At 38.5% G+C, this 25,038-nt stretch overlaps 1 protein-coding gene across 8 annotated transcripts in view; it reads left to right on the top strand.

The window, feature by feature from the left end:
• The window catches only part of Pak1 (p21 (RAC1) activated kinase 1), a 167,540-nt gene that overhangs the window by 68,788 nt on the left and 73,714 nt on the right, over positions 1-25,038 (top strand). For 2 of the 8 annotated variants that reach the window (XM_013067424.3, XM_013067421.3), the window contains exon 1: positions 15,173-15,375. The exons of 5 other annotated variants lie outside the window; for them this stretch is intronic. The gene's annotated coding sequence lies outside the window, so the exon portion shown is untranslated. Of the gene's footprint in view, positions 1-15,132; positions 15,376-25,038 lie in introns of those variants that run through there. One more of the 8 variants, XM_013067419.3, reaches the window with a different exon arrangement.

Raw genomic sequence — 25,038 nt, 5'->3', positions numbered from 1 at the left:
TAGAAGGGAAATACTGCAGCCCGGTCAAATGGAATTTCTAGTTTTAGTTTTTTGAGTAATCTCCATACTGATTTCCATACTGGTTGAACTAGTTTATAGTTTACACTCCCGCCAACAATACAGAAGGCCCCCACCCCAATCTGTGCTCCTTCTCCAGCATTTATTATTTTATATTTCTCCTCCTGTTCCTCCTCCTTCTTTTTTGAGACAAGGTCTTGCTATGTAGTTCAGGCTGGCCTTGAACTCAACTATGTAATCTAAACTGGCCTCAAACTCTTGGCAGTACTCCTGCCTCAGCCTCCTGAATAGTTATATCTTAACAAAACATTTCCTTCTTCAGACAGTGAGTGTTGGTTAGGTGGTTAATTTTACTCTTTTCCTTTTGATTTTGGTTTGGCTTCCAGGATGCTCAAAACAAAATTTGGCCATGAATTGCTGTAGCTGCTTTTACTGTCAGATGTTGATACTATGCTGCAATTTTCTTCTACTTTATTACCTGTATCCTGCTGATTATTATTTTCCTAAGGTATCTGTGTATGTATTTTTATATGTGTGAACAACCTGAAAGACATTTTTGAAATAGGTCATACCAGTGGAGGTGAACCTATGGGACACATGCTGCAGGAGACTGTGTCATTAAAAGCTCTAAAAGATTTGCCATCATTGGGCTTTACTATTATTTTGAGATTTTTGTTTTAAAGACTTATTGGGGAGAGTAGTTGCGGGCTTGTTCAGAATGTACAAGATTGTGAAGTGAATTCTCAGTCCTCCTTTCATATCTACTAAATATTGTCTTAATTTGTTGAGATATTCTCCACTGCTAATAAGAGCTATTTGCTTGTGGTTGGGGACCAGTTAATAAGGAATTAATGTTTCTGACTAGCATGAATTTTTCTCTTTTCTAGTTTGTTTCTTGTTTATAGCAATTAGAAATATTTTCAGCTATAAACTGTAGAAAACTTAATAGCAACCTGAAATGTAGTAATTAATTTTCTTCAGTTAACAAGGAGGTAGATAATTGGTACTGGCACGGGTTTAGGTACAGTAGTGATAATATCTCACGATAGCATTTGGAATCCAAACTCTTTGTCTTTTTCTACTCTCCTAACCTTAGAGTGTTTGTTTTTATACCTTGTTCTTATAGTTATAAGATGGCTACTGTAGCTCCAGAAAGAATGTTTGAAGACAGAAGAAAGAGGGGAAGGCAGAAGGAGCACTTTACTCCTCCTATGTCCTATTTCAACTAAAACGATTTCCCCAGAATTCTTAGAGGCTTCCTGGCTAGAAATGTGTAATATGGGCACACCAAACTTTAAGTGTGGCTAAGAGAACTAGTATAGGTGCTCCTCTCCTTATGATGGGATTATGTCCCCCCATAAACCATTGTAAGTTGAAAATATTTTAAGTCAAAAGTGTATTTAATACAGTACATCTCACCTACTGAATATCATAGTTTAGCATCACAGTATACTATACAGTATTAGTTGTTTGCTTTTTTTTTTTTCTTTTGGTACCGGGGATTGAATTTGGGACCTTGCACTTCTGAGGCAGGCAGCGGCACCACTGAGCCAAATCCCCAGCCCAGGCAGTTGTTTACTCTTGAGATCATGTGGCTGACTGAGTTATGGCTCACTGCCACTGTACAACTTCACAAGAGTATCATACCACGTATCAATAAATGGGAAAAGATAAACACAATGTGGATTACAGTTTGTACTGAATATGTATCACTGTTGTGTTGTTTCTACTGAATATGCATTGCTGTCATAAAGTTGAAAAATTGTGAGTTGACCCATTGTAAGACAGAGACTGTATATAGTCGTGTCATTGCTTTCTCAAACAAAATTAAGGTCTGTTTGGTTGAAGAAAAGAATAGATACTGGTTAAGCATTTGTAAATCTTTCAACTTTAATCACTTTTTAATATAGTTTTGTTTATTTTGCAGAACTGGGGTTTGAAACGAGGGCCTTTGCACTGAGCTATATCCCTAGCCCATTTTTAAATTTTTTGGTACCAGGGATCGAACTCAGGACCTTGTGCTTCTGAGGCAGGTGGTGACACCACTGAGCTAAATCCCCGGCCCCCCATTTTTCAGTTTTTGAGACTGGATCTTGCTAAGTTGCCCTGGCTGCCCTTGAACTTGAGATCCTCCTGCCCCATCCTCCCAGAGAGCTGAGATTACAGCCATAAGCCACCATGCTTGTCTTTAATTCTGTTTTAAATGTGTCTGTCTCACTTATATGTAGAATTTTAAAAAGTCAAATTCACAGAATTTTAAACAGTTAAATTCACAGTAGAGAGTAGAATGAAAGAATGAAAAAGAGCTAGAAGTATATTTGTACTCTGTACAGTATAACTCCATAGAAATGTGTGGTAGTGCCTATGTTTTATTGAAGTTGCATTAATCTGGGCTGTAGATATAGTAATAAATGAAGAGGTACAGCACCTAACATATACAGGTGAAAAGAAATATTAATACTTTTAGTAAATTGGGATGAGTGTTTGGGTAGACCACTGTAAGGAGCACAAGTAGGTGTGACTAGTTCTGCTTGAGGGATTCTAGGAAGCCTTCATAAAGATGATTTGAGCTAAGTCTCAAAGGACAGGCAGAGGGAGAAATGATGGGATGGCAATTTATTACTGCATTTTTTCCTGATGGGTTGGTTGTAGATACTAATACCTCAGAGATTGCCTACTGGACATCTCATTTAGTATAATGTTCTCTCCCCGCCCCCTTTCTTTTTTTCTCCCTCTTCCCCCTCTCTCCTTTTCTTCCCCCTTTCTTCTCTCTCTCCCTCTCTTCTCCTCTCTCCTCATCTCTTTCTCCCTCCCTCTCCCTACTTGGGTTCAAACTCAGGAATACTTTACCATTGAGCTACACCCCCAGCCCTTTTAATTTTTTTAAATTTTGAGACAGGGTCTTGCTAAGTTGTCCAGGTGAGACTTGAGGTTGCACTACCTCAGCCTCAGGGCTGGGAATGTGTCACCATGCCTGGTTTGTAAGGTTCTTATAGAATTCTACAGCCCCTCCCTCCTATCCTCTCTCCCTCCTTCCCTCCTCCCTTCTCCCTCCTTCCCTCCCACCTTACCTTCTGCTTCCCTCCCTCCCTTCTTTCCTTTTTCTTCCTTCTTTCTTCCCTTGCCCCTTCCTCTTCTTTCTTCCTCCCCTCCCTTTCTCTGTCTCTGTCTGACTCTGTGTCTCTGTCTCTGTCTGTGTGTCTGTCTCTGTCTCTTTGGTTGGAAGGGCAGATGGTCATTTCTATGGCACCATGAGAAGAGAACCACTCTTTAGGCTATTCCTTGCGCACATTCTTTCCTGGTCTTCAGGGCTTTATGTAGTTTGCTGACTAGTCTTTCCAGCTCCTCTTATTCATTCTTTCATTCTACGCTCTACTTATGTGAATTCAACTTTTAAAAATTCCATGTATAAGTGAGACATACAGTATTTGTTTCTCTGTGCCTAGCTTTATTTCACCTAACGTAATGTTCTCTAGGTTCATCCATGTTATTACAAATGACAGCATTTTCTTTTCATCCATCAATAGACATTTAGGTTGTTTCTCTTGGCAATTGTGAATAATGCTGCAGTGAACATGGGAATGCAGATGTCTCTTTGACCTGCTTATTTTAATTCCTTTGCATATATACCCAGAGGCAGGATTACTGAATCATATGATAATTCTATTTTTATTTCTTGTTTTTTTTTTTGTTTTGTTTTTCCCATACCAGGGATGGAACTTAGGACCTTGGCACTTGTGAGGCAGGCACAGCACCACTGAGCTAAATCCCCAGCCCCTATTTTTAGTTCTTTGAGGAACCTTTGTACTGTTTTCCAAAATGGCTATATTAATTTACAATACTACTAAGAGTGTATAAGGGTTCCCTTTCTCCATATCCTTGCCAACACTTGTTATCTGTCATCTTTTTTATAATAGCTCCTCTTAACAGGTATGAAGTGATATTTCATTATGGTTTTAATTTGCAATCCTCTAATGATTAGAGATATTGAGCATTTTTTTCATATAGCTGTTGGTCATTTGTATGTCTTCTTTTTTTGTTGTTTTTTTGTTTTTTTTGTTTGGTACCGTGGATTGAACTCCGGTCCTTGCGTTTGTGCAGCAGGTGGCAAAACCGCTGAGCTAAATCCCGGGCCCTGTATGTCTTCTTTTGAGAAATGTCTGTTCAGATCTTTAGTCCATTTTTGTTGTTGTTGTTAAATACTTTTATTGGTACATTTTAGGTATACAGCACAATTACATTTCTCATTGGGAATTGTACCTTTACATAATGCATCTTGGTTCTTATTTTTTCCCCATTCCTAGCCCTCCCTTCACCCCCTCCACCCTTCCCTGTAGGGGACAGGGGAAGGGGATGTTACCAGAACCTCTGCAGTGAGTCCTGGTCTCCTGCGAGCCACAGGAGCACACGGCGAATTACAGGAAAGGTAGAAAAATGAGACTGAGAAGAAGCTGAGCTTTGGGTCTGATCAGTGCTGCTCTGGGCAGCAAAAACAAAGCCCCCAGCTTACCACGCCTTTTATTCAGTACATCGGGAGAAACAAATGTAACAAATGACTTGCAGAGAGTTCAATAGTTCACATTGGGATAAACAAGGTGTAACGGAAGGCTTGCAGAGAGTTCAGTACATCTCCGGCAAACAAGATGTTAATCAGTCCAAGAACAATGAGGAACTGAGCAGATGTTTGTTCTCCCAGGATGTTTCTTGTCCTGGAGAATCACAGCATCACTGGATCACTGAAGTCTCAGTTGTGACCGGAGGCCAAACTGGAGTTATTCTGTAGCTGGGCTGTAGGCAAGAGAACTAGGCTAACCAAATGATTTATCCCTAGAATTATGTAGCATTGCTCCCAACACTTCCCTATTTACAAAGACTTTATTTACATTTTTTCCATTTCTCATCATTTTTCCTTTCCCTTCTTTCCTTTCCCCTGCCCCTCCCACTATCCCTACCCGTTTGGACCTTTTCTTCATGTTTTACATTATCGATTATTCATTCTAATCATTGGTACATTTTAGGTATACAGTATAATGATATTCATCATTGGAAATTTGCACCTTTACATAATCTCTCTTGGTTCATATCTTTTACCCTTGCTCAGCCTCAGCCCTTCCTTCAACCCCGCCATTCCTCCCTATTTACAAAGATTTTGTTCCTATTTTTCCATTTTTTCATATTAATCCCAATCCCTTCTATCCTTTCCCCTAGCCCTCCCACTTCCTTCCCCTTTGCCCCTTTTCTTCCTATTTCCCATTACGTATTATACATTTTAGTCCTTATTTACACTTTTCAGTTTCTCACACCAGAGAAACTATTTGGTATTTATACATGTGTGTCCTATTTATTTCACTTAAGAGTACCGCCTCAATGTGCATCCACTTAGCTATAAATGTCTCTAATTTCTCATTTTTTATGGCTGAGGTAGTACTCCATTTTACAGAAAACCCACATTTTCTTTATCCAGTCTCCAGTTAATGGGCATTTGGGCTGTTTCCAAGTTTTAGTTATCACAAACTGTGCTGCTATGAACATGGGTGCACATATATCACTGTGGTATGATTCTTTTAATTCTTTGGGGAAGATCCCCAGCAGTGGAATAGCGGGGTCAAATAGGATTTCCAGTCCTAGTTCTTTGAGGTATCTCCATACTGATTTCCACAGTGGTTACACCAGTCTACACTCCCACCAGCAGTGGAGCAGGGTTCCTCTTTCCCCACAGCCCCGCCAGCATTTGTTATTGGTTGATTTCATGATAGCAGCTATTCTTCCTGGAGTGAGGTAGAATCTCAGCATTGTTTTCATCTGCATCTCTCGAATGACCAGTGATGTTGAACATTTTTTCATGTATTTATTTGCTATTTCTACTTCTTTGTCTGAGAAATGTCTGTTCATTTCAGATGCCCATTTTTGGATTGGGTCTTTAAATTTGGGAGGTCTGATCTTTTTAAGTTCTTTATAGATTCGAGATAGTAGACCCTTGTCTGAGGAAAAGCAGGTGAAGATTTTTTCCCACATTGTGGGTTGTCTCTTCACATTGCTGGTGGTTTCTCTTGCTGTGCAGAAGCTTTATAATAAGAAAAGATCCCACTTGTTGATTGTTTGTGCTAGTTCACGGGCAACTGAGGTTTTGTTCATAAAATCTTTTCCTACACCAATGTCTTCAAAGGTTCTACCTAACCTCTGTTCCAACTGGTTCAGAGTTTCTATTTTAATATTTAGATCTTTAACCCATTTTGATTTTAGTTTAGTGCATGGCAAGAGATATAGGTCTAGTTTTAATCTTTGGCAAGCTGAAGCCCAATTTTTCCAGCACCATTTATTAAAGAGGCTATCTTTCCTCCAGTGAGGGTGTTTGGCTCCTTTATCGAAGATGAGATGGGTGAGTGTGTCTGTCGTTGTTTCTGCATCTTCTAATCTGTTCCACTGGTCCTCAGGTCTGTTTCTTTGACAGTACGATGCTGTTTTTATCACAGTAGCTTTGTAGTAGAGTTGCAGGGGGATTGTGATACCCCCTGCCATGTCTCTGTTACCTAGAATTGCTTTTGCTATTCTGGGTCTCTTCTTGCTCCAAATGAATTTTTGGATTGTTTTCTGAAGGTCTATGAAGTATGCTGCTGGGATCTCAATTGGAATTGCATTAAATCTCTATAGCAGTTTTGGAAGTATGCCCATTTTCACTATATTAATTCTTCCTCCCCAGGTGCAGGGGATGTCTGTCCATTTTCTGATATCATATTCAATCTCTGTTTTCAGAGTGCCATAGTTTTCAGAGAAGAGGTCTTTGATTTCTTTTGTTAGGTTGATTCCTAGGTATTTCAGTTTTTTGGATGCTATTGTGAAAGGAATTATTTGCCCTATTTCTCTCTCAGTGAGTCTGTCATTGGTGTAGAGGAAAGCTATTGATTTTTGTGTGTTGACCTTGTAACCAGCTACTTGACTGAATTTGGTTATTAAGTCTAGAAGACTTTTGGTGGAGTTCTTGGGGTCTTCTATATAGAGTATCATGTCATCTGCAAAGAATGACAATTTGACTTCTTCATTACCTATCTTTATTCCTTTTATTTCTTTCTCTTGTCTAATTGCCGTGGCTAATGTTTCCAGAACTATATTGAACAAGAGTGGTGATAGTGGACATCCTTGTCTTGTTCCTGATTTGAGTGTGAAGGATTTCAGTTTTTGACCATTTAGTATGATATTGGCTGTTGGTTTTTCATAGATGGCTTCTATCAGTTTGAGGTAGAGACCATCTATTCCAATTTTTTGTAGGGTTTTTATCATAAATGCATGTTGGATTTTGTCAAATGCTTTTTCTGCATCTGTGGAGATAATCATATGGTTTTGGTCCTTGGCTCTATTGACATAGTGTATTACACTGATTGATTTGCGTATGTTGAGCCATCCCTGCATCCCTGGGATGAATCCCACTTGATCAGGGTGTATGATCTTCTTGATGATCTTCTGTATTCTGTTTGGCATTGTTTTATTAAGGATTTTTGCATCTATGTTCATTAGTGAGATTGGCCTATAGTTCTCCTTTTTGGTTGGGTCTTTGTCTGCTTTGGGGATCAAGGTGATGCTTGCTTCCAGGAATGAATTTGGGAGTATTGCTTCCCTTTCAATTTCATTGAAGAGTTTCAACAGTAGTGGCAGCAGTTCCTCTCTAAATGTCTTGTAGAATTCAGCAGTGAAGCCATCAGGGCCCGGGCTTTTCTTAGTTGATAAGTTTTGAATTACATTTTCAATTTCATTGGTTGATACTGGGTTGTTCAGAATTTTTAGGTCTTCTTCGTTCAACTTTGGTAATTCATATGTATCTAGGAATCTGTCCATTTCTTCCGTGTTGTCCATCTTATTGGCTGGTGTATAGGTTCTGGAAGTAGGTATTGATGATCCTCTGGATTTCTGCTTGGTCTGTTGTCATTTCACCCTTTTCATTCCTAATTGCATGGATTTGGGCCTTTTCTTTCCTTTTTCTGACAAGGTTGGCTAAAGGTTTGTCAATTTTGTTGATTCTTTTGAAGAACCAACTCTTGGCTTCATTGATTTTTTTTTTTTTTTTGTATCGTTCTTTTAGTCTCCATTGCATTTATTTCTCCTCTGATCTTTATAATTTCCTCCCTTGTATGAGCTTTGGGGTTGTCCTGTTCTTCTTTTTCCAGAAGCTTGAAGTGCAGCATCAGGTTGTTAAATTGGGCTCGCTCTGTTTTCCTAATATGCCTATTCACTGCTATGAATTTCCCTCATAAGACTGCTTTCATTGTGTCCCATAGATTCCGATATGTTGTATTGTCATTGTGATTTAATTGAAGGAACTGTCTGATTTCTTCTTTAATTTCCTCTGTGACCCATTGGTATTCAGAAGTGTGTTGTTCAATTTCCACGTATTTATGAAATTTTTTGAGTTTCTTTTGCTGTGGATCTCCAATTTCATCGCACTATGATCTGATAATACACAGAGGATAACTTCAATTCCTTTGCACTTACTTAAACATGTTCTGTGTGTGAGTATGTGGCCTATTTTGTAGAATGACCCATGTGCAGCTGAGAAGAATGTGTATTCTGATTTTGTGGGGTGGAAGACTCTGTAAACATCTGTTAAGTTCATTTGTTCAAGAGTTTGATTGAGTTCTAGTATTTCTTTACTTATTTTTAGTCTAGTTGATCTATCTATTTGTGACAGTGGGGTGTTGAGGTCCCCCGCTACAATTGTATTAGTGCATATATGACTTTTCATGTCTGTTAGTATTTGTTTTATATAGTTGGGTGCACTAGTATTTGGTGCATAGATATTTATGATTGTCATGTCTTCCTCTTAGATTGTTCCCTTTAGAAGGATGTAGTGTCCTTCTTCATCTCTCTTAATCAGTGTTGGTTTGAAATCTACTTGATCTGCAAAGAGGATAGGTACTCCTCCTTTTTTTTTGTTTCCCGTCCCATGCAGTATTGTTTTCCACCCTTTAACTTTCAGTCTATGAGTTTCCTTTTGAATTAAGTGTGTTTCTTGTATGCAGCATATTATTTGATTTTGCTTCTTGACCCGTTCTGCTAGTGTATTTCTTTTGATTGGTGAATTGAGAGCATTAACGTTGATGGTTATAACTGAAATGTATTGACTTGTCATTGCCATGACTTTTTCTTTTTGTTGGGTTCTCCCCCTTTACATTTAATTTCTTGTCATGCCAGATGGGTTCATTCTGCTTTGCTTCCTGGGGTTGTGATCCTCAATGTCTTTTCCTAGGATATTGTGTAAAATTCTTTGGAGTGCTGGTTTGGTATTCACGAAGTTCCTAAGGTGCTCTTTGTCATGAAAGTATCTTATTTCTCCATCCATTTTGGAAGATAGTTTTGCAGGGTACATCAATCTGGGTTGGAGGCTCTTTTCTTTTAGGGCTTGGATGATTTGCCTTGATGATTTGTGTTGAGAAGTCTGCTGTGATTCTGATGGGCTTTCCTTTGTATGTGATTTGTTTCTTTTCTCTCACTGCTTGTAGAACTTTGTTCTTCTGTTGAGTTTCTGGAATCTTAACAATTATATGCCTATGTGTAGAATTTTTTTGATCAAGGCTATTTGGAGTCCTATATGCCTCACTTATCTGTATGTCAAGCTCTTTTCCCCTGCTTGGGAAGTTTTCTGCCATTAGTCCTATAAGTCCATTTTTAAATAGAATTATTTATTTTCTTTTTATTGATTAGTTTGTATACTTTATATACTTTGGATTAGCCCCTTATCCAATGTATGATTTGCAAATATTTTCTCCTTTGTGAGTTATCTCTTCACTTTGCTGTTTCTTTTCATGTCAAGAAGCTTGATGGAATCGCATTTGACTATTTTTGCTTTCCTTTTCTGTGCTTTTGGGGTCATATCCAAGAAATTTCTGCTCAGACCAATGCTGGGAGCTTTCCCACTGTATTTTCTTCTAGTAATTTTATAGTTTCAGTTATTACATTTAAATTAATCCTTTTTCAGTTGATTCTTAAGAGGTGATATCGGGTCCACTTTTCTGCATGTGGATATCTAGTTTTTATCCTTTATTGATGAAACTGCCCTTTCCCTATTGTGTGCTTTTGACATTTTTACCGAAAATCAATTTACTGTAGGTATATGGGTTTATTTCTGGGTTCTCTATCCCATTCCTTCGGTTGATTTATCTGTTTTTATGCCAGTGTATCCTATTTTGATCACTATAGTTTTGTAATATATTTGAAATCTGATAGTGTGATACCTCCATATCTGTACTTTTTGGTCAAGATTGCTTTGACTATTTGGATCTTTTGTTTTAATATACTGTTTACATAATTTTTGCAAATGGTTCCTATTGTTTATAAATGTCCTTAATGGGCAAGTGGCCCTGCCATCTAATTATTACAAGAATAGCAAGCTGAGTGCACTGGCACATGCCTGTAATCCTAGCTGCTTGGGAGGCTGAGTCAGGAGGATTACAAGTTCAAGGCCAGCAGGGCAATTTAGTGAGATCCTATCTTGCAAAGATCAGTGGTAGAGTGCTTCCCTGGCATGCATGATGCCTTGGGTTCAAGCCTAGCACCCCCCCCCCCCCCATGCATACACACAAAAGGCATTTGGGTAGTTATTTTAAAATCAAAATAATCTTCATTGTTGACTAATTAATTACCTTATTCATTTATTTGGTGGTAACTGAAGATTGTAATTTTCATTCAGTAAGTATATTGTTCATACTTGTAGTTGCAAAAGAATGAAATAGAAACAACCATTTTTAAATCCACTGGCCATTTCAGTCATACTGTAGTAGCCTTCGGTTTCATAAATAAGCTAATTAGGTGGTCTTTAAACAAAACTGAGTTGTCTAATTATTATTATTGGTCATTAGCTTTTTGTTTGTTTGTTTGTTTTTGGTACCAGGGATTGAACTCGGGACCTTGTGCTTTCCAGGAAGGCGCCGGAACCACTGAGCTAAATCCCTGGCCATTAACTTTTGTAGTAGAGTTAGCATATATTCAAACTCATATGCCCTGCGGAGTCTAGATATGTGACCTAAAAGCCCTGGTTAGGCCTAAAAAAAGAAAAATTCCACAGACAAAACGTTTGCCAAGGTCCATGGCTTGTAAGAATAATTTGTGAATTACTCAACTTTGTAAACTGAAGAACTATATAAATGGAAGGAGCCATTGTGCTTAAAACAAGTTAACTGATAACTTATGTAAATTTCAGCAAGTTGTTTAATATCTCTACAATTTTCTTTCTTTCTTTGAATGTACAGCTTCATCCCTAAAGTTCTTTCTACTGCCTCATTTAATTCTGCTTTTTCATTTCTTTAGCTAATAGTTTCTTCCTTGATTATAAGCTACTAGCTTCCAGTAATAAACAAAGTGCTGGCATCTTACCAGTATGCCTCAATTTCATAAGTCTTGTGTTTGATCATAGGGAGTCAAATTTAGCCAAGTTTCCTACAGCAGCACCCACCACTGATAGACACAGTTTAGCCTTTATACTAAGCCAGCATTTAGTTTTTCAGAACTGAAATCTAAAATAGATGTCTGAATCTGATCTTTCCTGCTGGAGATATTAGTGGTTCTGCCTAGTACTGTACAGTAGATGTACTGTTGCTTCTACCTCATTCTACTTTGTTTATTCAGTTTTCTAGTGCAGCACATAGAATACACAAGACATTTTAGTTTTGTATGTTCTAACCTCTCCTATTAGTGCTAATTTTCCTGGAGGTGCGGGTCATTTCTTGGTCATCTTTAATCCCTAATCCTAGAATAGGCAAGGACACATGATAAATGTTTGAAGAAATGGCACACTTATTATATTTGCAAGTGATGATGACTAGAAGGGAAAACTAATATGCTAGATGCAGGGAGCAAGCCTCAATAGATGGGCTGTAGCCAACAAGATGAAATTTAAGAGTATGACAGTGAAGGTCTGCAATTTAAGTCTCAAAGAAATGGCAACATATAGGCAGGGTGGAGGAGACTTAGCATGGTGTTATTCTTAATGAAAATCGTGGTTTTGGCTGCCAAAGCTGAATGTCAGCCAAAGGCATTGCAGTGGCTAAAAATCTAATGCAGCTCAGACTGAAAAATTGGAAGTGCTAAGTACAATGAAAGGAGGTGATATTCTCACTTCATTGAATTTTTTTTTTTTTGGTACCAGAGATGGAACTCAGGACCTTTCGCTTGCAAGGCAGGCACAGCGCCACTGAGCTAAATCCCTGCCCCACTTCATTGGCAGTTTTAAATAAAGATTCAATAAACATTGATGGAAAACTTTTGTATAAGCATACTTTTCATCTCATTTGGGTAAATTCCTAGGAGTGCAGTTGCCAGTAAGCATATATATTTAGCATTGTAAGAAACTATCAAACTGTGTTCCAAAGTGGTTGTCCTATTTTGTATTCTGATAAGCCCATGGATGAGAGTTCTGTTGTTCTACATCATCACCAGCATTTGGTGATGCCAGTGTTTTGGATTTTAGCTCTTCTCATAGGGATGTAGTGGTATCACATTGTTGTTTCAATTTTTAATTCCCTAATGACATATGATGTTGACAATTTTATGTTTGTCATGTATATGTCTTTTTTTGTGAAGTGTTCAGATCTTTTGCTCATATTTTGATTGGGTTGTTTATTGTTGAATTTTTTGACTTTCTATATTATGAATACAAATCCTTTACTGGATTTTTTTTTTTTTTGGTACTGGAGTTTGAAGTCAGGACCTTGTGCTTGCAAGGCAGGCACGACGCCATTGAGCTAAATCCCCAGCCCTGCTAGACATGTTTTGTAACAATTTTATTCTAGTTTGTACCTAATTTTTTTTTTAACATTGTTTTTTTGCAGAACAAAAGTTTTGAATTTTAATCAAGATCAACTTGTGAAATTTTTCATTTATGAATTGTGTTTTTGGTAATGTATCTAAAATCATTGTCAAATCCAAAGTCATCTAGATTTTCTCCTACATTATCTTTTAGACATTTTATAGTTAGGTCTCTGAACCATTTTAAGTTAATTTTGATGAAAAGAATAAATGTTTTGTTTGTTTTTGTTTTGGGATAATACTAGTGGATGGTGAGCTCCCTGCTCCTGCATATGTTCCAGCAAAGTCTGGAAAAAATTCTATAAAAGGATGTTGCCTGGGGTGGGAAGTTGAGTAAGATTAGATGCTACAGTTATTGATCATTTAATTTGTAAAGCTGTGTGCAAGGCAGAGGACTGTTTCTGGCTCTCATTCACCTCATACAAATTAGAATGAAGGACAGTGTCTGAGATCAAGGGAGCATCTTAAAACTACTTTGAAGCCGTGTTCTCAGAGTACAGCAGATCTCCCTGTTTGTATTACTGAACAATTCTTTCTTTTTTTTCCATTGATTTTATTGGTACATTTTAGGTATACAATATGCTGACATTCATTATTGGGAATTTGTACCTTTACATAATATTATCTTGGTTCTTATTTTTTTTCCCTATTTCCCTGCCCTCCATTCAACTCCTCCACCCCTATTTACAAAGACTTTATTTCCATTTTTTCCTTTTCTCACATTTATTCCTTTCCCTTCTTTCCTTTCCCTTAGCCCTCCCTCTTCTCCTCCCCCTTTCGACCTTTTCTTCCTATTTCACATTGTCTATTATACATTTTGATCCTTATTTACACTTAGAGTTTCTCACAAAAGAGAAACTATTTGGTATTTACACATGTGAACAATTCTTTCTTTAATGTAGCTGTCTTCAAGAAATTCCTTGTCTCTTTTACCAAATTTGAGACTTTCATTAGTTAGAATAGAACAAGTATGTACTCAGGGCCTGGAAAGGGTGAATAATACTACTTAACAAAGAGCTAGGTGCTTTCTTTTCTCACAGAGTTTTTCCTGTACATCCTCTGCAGTTAGACTAATTTGGGCTCATTGAATCAAAGTGTAGACATCTGTCAAGGAAGATGGATACATAACATAAAACTAACCTACTCTTTGGCAGGTTGGTACAGAGACTAGTAACAGTTTCTTTTATAAATAGCATTGTAGAGAGAAGAGAAACCTGCTTAGGAGCCAGTGGAGGGCATGAATGCCTCAGTCATTTACCAGATGTATAGTCATGGGGAAATTGCCGCTCGCTCTCTTCCATTACATTCTGTCTTACACCAGTTCTGCTACTGCTTCTCTCAAGTTTTATCTTTAGAATATGGTTCTTTCTTTTCATCTTATCTTACATTAGTCTACATTATTACCATCTTCTGTTGTCTGTAGCTCTAAAACAATCTACTTTTTTTTCTTGATTCTATTACCGCTTCTTTATTGAGTAGTCACTGATCTTTTAAAAATGTTAGGTCTTGTCACTCTGTCCAAAGTCTTCTCATTGTTAAAATTTAGAACAAAACCTAAACTCCTAATTATGACCTACAAGAGATAATCTGCATAACCTGACTCCTGTCATGTTTCTCAGAAACAATGGGTGTGTTGGGTAAGTGGAGCGATGAGGTAATACTAACTCCTGGGGAACATTTGGAAATGTGTGAAAGCATTTGTTGTATTGTTTCAGTTGTTAGTTATTAGGAGTCATCCTTTGGGGTATAGGCCAGGGTTATAATGTGTTGTTCAGCTCATGTTTCATCTCATTGCCTGAAACATACTAGGTGTTTAGGAAACACTATATGAGACCACATTCTCCTTGAGCCTCAGTTTTGACATATTGTTCATGAGAGTATAGTGCCTACTTCCTGAGGTGGTTGTGGGTAGACATAAGGTTTATAAAGCACGTGGTGCACAATAAATAGCTCTTCATAAGTGGTAGCTGCTGCTCAGCTTTCTTTGCTGAGTGGTAGTTACAGGGACTCCTTTGGGAGGGTCAGGGGAAGAGGTCCATCTAATCTGATCTAATCTAATCTGACAGAATCCCAAATCCAATTTGAGGTCTGCAAAAGACACTTCTGTGCCCAGCTGCATAAGCTAAGGCACAGAGGATCTGTAGTGGTCTTTCACTCCAGAGCTCACCCAGCGCTCTGACAGGCCTTGGAAAGCCTGGCCTAGTGAGAAATTCCTCCTTGGAGACTGAGTGCAGGAAAACAGCCCAGACCGTGGGAAGGCGCTCCCCACGCTCAGCGCTGCTTTGCAGAAAGGAGACGCTCGGCCTCCTCCCGCCCACCCCTTCCCCCTCTGCCCCCGCCCCTTCTCCCTTCCTGCCCGCCCGGCGCCTTGGCTACACGCTGCTGGGGCTCTGGCGTGCTGCACCTAGGGAACTGGGCGGGCGGCTGTGCTGCTGGAGCCGGCCAGATCGAATTCAGCCAAGCTGGTAGAGCCTGGGCTTTGTTCGAACTCGGCTGGGTGGGGAGAGGTGCGGTTCTGCCACTGAAATAATCTCCAGAGATGCCGGGGCCGGCTCCCTGTACCAGGTAATTAATATCGCCCTGCCCAGGGCTTGCCCATCTGGGTTGTGTTCTTTTGGGGTCTCTGCCGGCTTCCAGGTGTGGTGAAGTGCGGGGTGTATTACATTCCTCTTACCTTAAGGGACCCTTAATGAGGGAAGGCGCAAAGGGTGGAACCCTCAGATGAGTCTACCCAGGCAGGGCTAGGCCTGCACTGGAATCAGAGCTCTGGCCAGAGAAGGGTGTTAAGGGGAAGCTGGGCTTTGGGGGAAACTGCTCTGCCTCAGGGGTCCTATGTCTGTAGTCAGCTTTCTGCTTGGTGGCCAGGGTGATGCTTTCCTCAGCCTTGGCTTAGCTGCTGGCCAGCTGGGACCATGGGGGTTAAGAGGTGAAGTGAACTAGGAGGTAGAAGACCTGGGGCTGGTCCTGTTCAGGCAGACTCTGTGGGCCTCAGTTTCCTTATCTTCATTTTTGGGCTTGACAATCCATTTGTGATGAACTCTGGCTTTCCTAGGCTGTCAGATTGTCTTTTGTAAAGGTGATCTAGATAAAGGAATAGAATGGGCCGTGGAGATGTCCCCTCAACACTGTAGCAGGCAGAGGCTAGTGGAGAAAGCAGACCTTGGTGTCCTCTGTCTCCCAACCAGTCTGTTGCATGGCACCTTCCTGGTCTGTTTAGAAACCAATGACTTCACCAGCAAGACAGAGGCTGAGAATGCTGCTGGTTATTTTAGGGTTGTGTGTAGGTATTTAGGTGTAGGGAGAGGGGGTTGTGAATAAATAGGTCAAAATATCTTAACGTTTTGTTACCCCCCCCCAACTGGCCAATTCTTCAATACTGTATTTAGATATAAAACTGCTTTAAATGAGTCTGTCTTTTTTGGAGCACTTTTTTTACTCTTAAGTAAATGACAGACCTTGAGGCTGTGTAATATGCTAATCACTATAATTCCTCCCTTTATTATCTGGCACCAAGAAACTCATGACAGACTTGCTAGTAAATTACCTTGTTTATCTCCCCTCCCCGTTTTTTCCATGACTTATTCGTCCTCTCTTTTCTTTTCTTCCTCCTGGTCATTTTTCCTGCCCCCCATTCTTCTACTCCCTCTTTCTGCCTTTTTCTTGTTTTCCTCATACTTTCCTTTTCTCTCTCTCCATAACCAGTTTTTTCTTCCGACTCTTGGGTTCTCTTCCTCCTAGTTAGACTTTCTTTTTTTTTTTTTTTTTTGCCCTCAGGATTTTTGGTTCTAATGCTTTCTCATTAATTAGTAAGTTACTGTTCGTAGGGACCTTGCTGTGGTGTTTGTCAGAGTCCAAACATTCTGTTTCTTACTAACTTTGCTTTTAGCTTTCACTTAAATTCTCTCTCTCCCAAGTGCCAGTCTCTTTCCTTACTGCTTGATGCCTTGTCTTGCCAATAAGCAGTCCTTCTTTCTGATTTGTTCCCCACCTTCTTCCCTTGGAATTGGGGTGGGGGAGCAGGTGGACAGTAGAGAAAAGCAGAGATGAAAATTGGGGGACTTGAAGGCTAGAGAGCAAGAGTGTCAGCAGGGCAAAGGCTCAAATTCCCTTCAGTGAAATGGGTAGCTGGGAGATGGTCAGTGACCCTTTAGCAGCTCTGAGGCACTGCCGACCTGAAGGGTGGTTGACCTGTGAGCCTACAAGGAGGTAGGAGAACAGCAGGGATGAGGTAGAGCAAAAAGACCAAGACCTAGAAGAGAAGACAGTGGTGCTTTGAAGAAGAGGGTACGCTGTGCAAGGTAGGGGTTTTTGGGGGATTGGGGTGTGTGTGGAGGGAAAGGTATGGTGGGAAAAAAGGCCATATAGATTAATTCTCTTCCCCTCCAAAGTTTAGCCCTTTGGATGGGTTTATTTCTACTTAGCAGATTTTTTTTTGAGACCTGTCCCCAGACTGTGGGAGTGAGAGGAAGCAGAGATGAGAATGACAAAGTTGCTGTTTTATTGGCATTCACTGTCTAGAGTGTGTGTATATACGAAAAGCTTTCATTATGGCATTATTAAGCACTTAACAATTTACCATGAGTGTCACTTGGGCAGTGCGTTTGTTTACATACTGGCTATCTGGAACATCACTTGAGCAGGTGTCATTTCAACCAGTAAATTCTTGTATTGAATAAATTTGATAAAATTGTTGTTTTTATATTTCCTGTTATATTGTAAAAATGAAAAATACACAATTTTTGCTCATCCTGTATTTAAATAATTGGACTGGTAAGTAGTTAAACATTCTCTGAATCATCTATTCCGCGATAGTTATGGAGCTAGGTGCTGGAAAACATGGAAGTCAGACTCAATTGCTCTCCACAAAGCAGGTCAAGGAGTATAGCATCTCATGTGTAAGTATTGTAGAGGGAAACACAAAGAGCTATGATAACGTGGAGGAGGAAACTTTAGGTTCATCAAGTAAGTGGCAGAGTTTGGACCTAAACTCAAGTCTTCTCTAATTGTGATAACTATTTGCTGATATCATGTTATTTCCTGACTGTGTATGTGCATATAGCATACAGAGAGTTTCTTACATTCTTGTTTCCTGGTTACTTGCTAGAATGCAGGCACTACTGAAATGAGAAAAGAACAGTTCCATGTGGTAGGGCACTGTGCTGTGACCAATACTCGTTACCTTGGAAAAGAAATAGACTCTTTCCTTGTTAACTTCTCATTTCAGGGCACATGAGTGACTTGGTACTGAGTTTCCTCTAGCCATTTGATCTCTTCTGCCCCTTTCTCTTCCCTCTATTTTCTTAAAATCAATTTCTGTCAGGCCATAAAGTCCGGAGACTAGCTAAACTAGACATTTTACTTTCCTGGCCCTCTGTACTTCCATAAGGGTTTAACACCTCATTGGGTTGGTAAGGATCAAATGAATAATAAAAGTGTGAAAATGCTTCATAAAGTACTATAGAGTTGTTATGGTGGTTGTTCTTGGATGCATCCTCAAGCCTTGATAAAAGGCTCCGATGCTATAGCCTGAAAGCCTAGGGATGGCACTCATTAGTCTAAAACTGAGGTTCATTTCTCAGCAAATAAAGGAAAACAAGGGGGCTAATAGACAGGGCTTTAAAGGCCAAAATGGAAGCCAGGAAGTTACAAATGTGCTTTACTGAAGGCCAGATAGCGGCAAGTAGAAAATACTATTTTTAATGATACTTTGTGATATACCAAGAAAAGAAGGGAGGGCGGAAAGGATTAAGAGTTCGGTTTGAATCCTTGTTCTACCATTTAGTAGTTAGATTAGATGGCTATCTCTCTAGATTTCATATATAAAATAGAAGGTATTTATATCTACCCTGAAGGGTTACTATAAAGCTTTAAAGTAATGATATAAAAAAGAAAAATAATTATATAGTAGACACTTACTAGCTATACTTATTTTTATCCTGCAAAAATAAATTCTGAAGTCACTCCTTGAGAAAGTCTTCCTTGACTCCTAGGCTATTAAGTGCCCCTCTTCTAGATTCATGCAGCACCTTAATGCTGCCTCTCAGCACTCAGTAGTAGCTCTTGCCATGTTGTATTTTTTTTTCCCATTAAGTTTATTGGTATATTTTAGGTATAAAATACAGTTACATTCATCATTGGGATCTTGTACCATTACATGAGTCTCTTGGTTCTTATTTTTTTTCCCCTTCCCTTGCCCTCCCTTCACCCCCTCCACCCTTCCCTATTTGCAAAGACCTTGTTTCCATTTTTTTTTCCTCTTCTCATATTTTTTTCCTTTCCCTTTTTTCCCTTCCCCTACCCCTCCCAACTCCCCTGCTCTTTTAGACCTTTTCTTCCTGTAACACAATATCAGTTATACATTTTTAAAATTGTAATATTAAGATCTAGGAGACATTATCACAGATTTTACAGAATTTAAAAGGATATAGAAAGCATATTACAAAAATCGTTTTTGAAATAAATTTGACAACTTCTAAGAAGTACCTTGGAAGACAAATTAATGAAACTAACTCTGGAGGAAATATAAAATTTGAATAGCACCTATTAAAGAAAGTATATTCCTAGCTTGAAAACCTACCTATATGACAACATCAGGCTCATATACATTTTAACTGATAACTTATATCAAACAAAGCAGAAAAAAGAAGGAACACTTCTCCCCTCATTTTAGGAACTCAACATTGTGCTACTCCTAAAACTGGATAAAAATAATAGAAGAAAAAGTATGAACATAGAAATTTGTTTAACAAAAGAAACTATTAGAAGTCAGATCTGGCAGTATGTAGAAAGTGGTTTTGTTATAGGGATGGCAGTGTTGGTTCAGCATTGGAAGATCCACCCCCAAAAGTCATCATTTTAACAGAGGAAAGGAAAAAGCCATATGATCCTGTCAGTAGTTGGAGAAAAAGTATTGGACTAAATTCTACAGCTGTTCATGGTAAAAGCTATCAGGAGACTAGAAGTAGAACAGAAACTTCTCAACAGATTAAAGACATGTACTCCATACTTCCAGTGAGAACGCCTTATATGAATGGAGAAGATACAATGCTTTCTCCTTAAGATGGGGAACAAGGGCAGATATGCTTACTCTTTATCTGTTCATTAAACTTTGAAACCTAGGCCCCACCAAAATAGTCTGGCAATAAAATGACACAGTTAGGATAGGATTGGCAAGATAGAAGCAAAATCTTTATATGTAGATGAAATGATCATCTACAGAGAAAATACTAAGAAATCTCTAGGATCTTCTAGAACTTGTATTTGACTTTAGCAGGATTAGAAAACACAAGGTATATATAAAAATTCAGGTCTGTGTATACTTGCTATAAATGAAGAATTAGATATTGAAATTTAAAAGTTATGTAGGAGTACAAAGGACCTAGAAAAGTTAAAAAAAAACAAAAACAAAAACAGTGTTGGAGGACGTTTAGTACCTAATTTTAAGACTTCTAAAGCTACAGTAATCAAGGCAGTGTTGGTGTAAGGAAAGACATATAGATCATTTGAATAAAACAGTCTAGAAATAGAACCACACATATATGGTCCACTGAGTTTTGAAAGATTATTTAACATTAGCATTTTATAGAATATAAACTCAATTCAAGAGCCGAGGAAGAGATAGTGTTTTCAGCAAACGGCACTAGAACACCTGGTATCTATATATAAAAAATTAACCTCAACCCTTTTTTTGCATACCTGAAAATAACTTGAAGGGATCTATGAACCTAAATAAGAAAGCCTAAAAGTATAAAACTTTAAGAAGAAATTATAAGGGAAGATATTTATGAATTCAGGGTAGGCAAAAACTACTTAGGATACAAAAAACATGATGTATAAAAGAAAAAAATTGATAAATGAGATTCCATCAAAATTTAGAACTTTAAATGACATCATTAAGATGAAAAATAGTCCTTAAACAGACCATATTTCCAATGCATATAACCTATGAGCAGAATATATGAAGAATTCTTAGAGCTCATTAATAGACAACCCAATTAAAATGTAGACATAAGAAGATGATAAATAGCCAGTATAGCACAAGGAAAGGTGTGCAACTCTAGAATCAGAAAAATACTAATCAGTACAATAATAAGATTGAATTATACACTCATTAGGGAGATGAAGTTAAAAATTTTAAAAGCCTTGTCATGACTTTTTCTTTTTGTTGGATTCTCCCCTTTTGCGTTTAATTTGTCACGTCCAATGGATTCATTCTGCTGGGTTTCCTGGGGTTGTGATCCTCATTGTCTTTTCCTAGGGTATTGTCTAAAATTTTTTTGAGTGCCGGTTTGGTATTCATGAAATTCCTGAGGTGCTCTTTATCATGAAAGTATCTTATTTCTCCATCAATTTTGAAATATAGTTTTGCAGGGTACATCAATCTGGGTTGGAGACTGTTTTCCTTTAGGGCTTGAAATATATCACTCCAAGCTCTTCTTGCCTTGAGGGTTTGCATTGAGAAGTCTGCTGTGATTCTGATGGGCTTTCCTTTGTATGTGATTTGTTTCTTTTCTCTCACTGCTTGTAGAATTTTGTTCTTCTGTTGGATTTCTGGAATCCTAACTATCATATGCCTATGTGTAGATTTTTTTTTGATTAAGGCTATTTGGAGTCCTATATGCCTCACTTATCTGTATGTCAAGTTCTTTTCCCCTGCTTGGGAAGTTTTCTGCCATCACTTCTGTGAACAGGTTTTTTATGTCATCTTCACTCTCTCCTCTTTCTTCATTGCCTCCAATCAGTCTTATGTTATTCTTCTTTGCATCGTCTAGCAGCTGCTGGATTGATTTCTCATGTTCCCTTACAGTTTTAAAGCAATTTTTCTTTTCCTGGTCACTAATTGCAGTCTTATCTTCTATATGTGAAATTCTATCCTCACATTGGTTCATCTGCTGCGCAGACTTTCAATGGAGTTTTTATCTCTTGGAAATCTGTTTGCATCTGTTTTATGGATTCCATTTGTTTCCTATGTTGGGATTCCATCATGTTCCTCAGATCCTCTATTTTTTTATCTGTGTCCTCTCTAGATTTATTAATCATGTCTTGCACCATGAGCAAAATCTTTACTGTTATCTGAGTAATTATTTCTGATTTCATTTTTCCCAGATCCTCTTTTGTTGTCAATTCAGAGAGTCCAGGTGGTTGAGTATCAGATTGTTCCATCTCGTTTCCCTTTGGGGTTGCTCTAGGTGATCCAGAAGTCTGTTTTTGAGGCTTGTTTATGTGTTTTCTCATTTCCACGGGGTCGGGGGGGGGGTTGCTTCTGCCTCCCACACAGCTCACCTCTGTTCTAGGAGCCTGGGATGGCAGCAGGAGAGCTTCCTTCCGGGTGCTGGGACCAGGTGAGCTTCTCTGCCCTAGGAGCCTGGGATGGAGGTGGGGAGCTTCCTCCATGTTGTATTGTTATTGTGGTTTATTATCTGTCTCTTCCATTAGTCTGTTTTCTTTTTTTTTAAGGGAAGAAACATGATCTAGTAAATCTTAAGAGTCTCCTGAGCACCTACTCTTGTGAGGTCCTATTTAGTTGCTACAGATAAATTGATGAATATAACAGACTTAGTTTCTGCTTTATGAAGCTTACTGTATATGGAGGGAGAAGTATAGTAAGTAATCAAATATAAGTAAAACTCATGATAGAGGCTGTGAAAACCAAGACTTACATTTGGTGTGTTAGGTTTAACTGTGTATTAGACAGCTCACTTGTATTGCTCATCAGTACCTCAAACCTAAGAGTAATGCAAGTGGAGTTGTCTAATAGATGGTTATTAGTCTGAGAGAGAGCTGTTTGGTCAAGAGAGAGAAACTTGGATATCATCAACCACTGATGGTATACAAGGCTATGGGAATTAATGAGATCATCTCAGAGAGAGTGTAGTATTGTATTGAAGGAGGTCCTGAGCTTTAAACATGTAGAGTATAGCAGAAGGAGAGGTCTGTAAAGGAGAAAAGAGTAGACAGAAAGATAGAAAGAAAGCCAGGTGAATATGCTTCCCCAGAAGCCAAAAAATGTTAGAGTATTTGAAAAAGAAGGGAGGTTAGTTATGTTGAATATTACTGAGGGTTATGTGATGTGAGAACAGAATGTGACCATTTGATTTGGCAAGATGGGGGATGGTTGGTAATCTTGATAGGTCCACTTTTGGTGAAATGGGAGTCATTTGTCTAACAGAGAGGAGGTTGTGGAGAGAGTTTAAATAAATCTTTTGAGATGCTTTGCTTGTTTAGAAAAGCATAGAAATGGTGTTTGGAGAAGATTATGGGTTTCGGGAGGGAGGTATTGTGTGTGCGTGCGTGTGTGTGTGTGTGTGTATGAGAGAGAGAGAGAGAGAGAGAGAGAGAGAGAGAGAGAGAGAGAGAAAGAGAAAGAGAGTGTGTGTGTTTGAATTGGAGACACTGCAATGTGTTCAAATTCACCCAGTATTTCTTGAGTGAGGCCAAAAATTTAAACATCTTTAATTTTACTTTTTCTTCCATGCTAGATCCAGCCTGTAAGCCATTTGACTCTACCTTCCAAATATATTTACCTTTGAACTACTTTCCTGTACCTACTGCCAATATCTAAGCCACCATCAGTTTCTACCTGGATTATTGCATTAACTTTATAATCGTCTCCTTTTCTTTTTTTTCTCCCGTAGTCTATTCTACTCTGCTGCTGGAGTGATATGTCTAAAACAAATCAAATAACTCCGCACACACTTTTCAGTGTCTTTATATACTTGCTATAAAATCTAGACTTGTTATTATGGCCTGTAAAGCCATGTACAGTCTGACCTCTGGCTAAATCTGTAATTTCCATCTCCTATAATATTTCTCTTTGTTCACTCAATTCTAGTTTCTCTGGCCTTTTTGCTTGTTTTGGTGGCTAGTACTTTCTCACTAGTACATTTGTATTTACTGCTTCCTTTGCTTAAAATGGTCTTCTTCCAGATATTACTATAATTTGTTGTCTCATTTCACTCAAGTCTTAAGTGTTTCTTCCTCAGAGAATCCTATCATGATCAACCCCCTCTTCCTTTATTCACACAGATATGAACTTCACATTGTGTACTTAATTTACTTCTTTGCTTCTCTTCCTATACTATAAAGTCCATCAGTGTAGGAATTTTGTCTTATTCAATTAGATTAGCAGTGATACATTGTAGATTTATAATAAATGTCTGTTGAATGACTGTATATATCAAATGGCTGAATATATCTAACAGAAAATGTATCATGTACCCAAAAGAGAACATTTCTGGTGCAAAGAAGTGCAAGTGAAGGAATACAGGAAATTTTTTAGATGAGAAGGAGAACATGGTTGCAGGCACAGGGAGGCATATAGATTTTGGGGTAAGAAGATGGAGTTTTCCTGCAAGGATTTCTGTTTTCTCATTGAAAGTAATCTCAGCAGCTAAGGGAGAGGATGAGTGGGAAATTATATGAGAAATTTTATAGGAAGTTAATCGTAACTTTCAAGTGAAAGCATTTAATCAGGTTTTGTAATGTTCTCTATGCCATTGGCTATTTCATTGTAGAAACCGTTGGAAAAGAGTTGAATTCAGCTATCCCAAAGCTAGGATTTTGCCAATTAAATTTTGGAAAGAAAGGGAAAGGGAGGGGTTTTTTTTTTTTGATGTTTGAGTAATTTTAATGGACTATGATTAGATAAAGAGAGACATAAAGACAGAGGGACTTATGGATAGTTTGTAGTGGAGGCTCTTGAGCAAGTGAGCTATTGTTTTTTGGAGTACATATGACTCATTTGAGATATTGGAGTTGATGGACATTTTGGTGATCAAGTCCAAGGTGTAATCATGGGAATATTGGCTAAGTTGGAACTTAAAGTCATAAAATGGAGTGGACAAGATGTTGATAAGATCATCATTGAAGCTGTTGAGATCAGCTCGAATGATAACTAGCGGGGTACAGAAAGAGACTGTACAGGAGCTAAGTCCTTTGAGAGCCACAGGAAATGGATAAGTAGGAAAGTGTGATAGCAGCTAGTAGAGGCTATACAAGCGAAAATGGAGGTTTATTTAATTTTTAAAATTACATTTATTTATTTATTAAATTTTTTGGTACTGGGGATCAAACTCGGGACCTTGTGCTTGTGAGGCAGGCGGTGGAACCACTGAGCTAAATCCCTGGCCCTGGAGTTTTTTTTAAAGAGGAAAGTAAAGAAATAGTTTGCAAATGGCACTGAAAATTAAGAACAAAACCTATAGGCTAAGTGTGAGAGAGCAGACAGCC

Source organism: Heterocephalus glaber, unplaced genomic scaffold (genome assembly GCF_053883595.1).
Source record: "Heterocephalus glaber isolate CG9 unplaced genomic scaffold, H.glaber_assembly_v1.0 deba00001428, whole genome shotgun sequence".
NCBI lineage: Eukaryota > Metazoa > Chordata > Mammalia > Rodentia > Bathyergidae > Heterocephalus > Heterocephalus glaber.
Note: the sequence above shows the minus strand (reverse complement) of the source record. Positions and strands in the feature narration are given on the sequence as shown.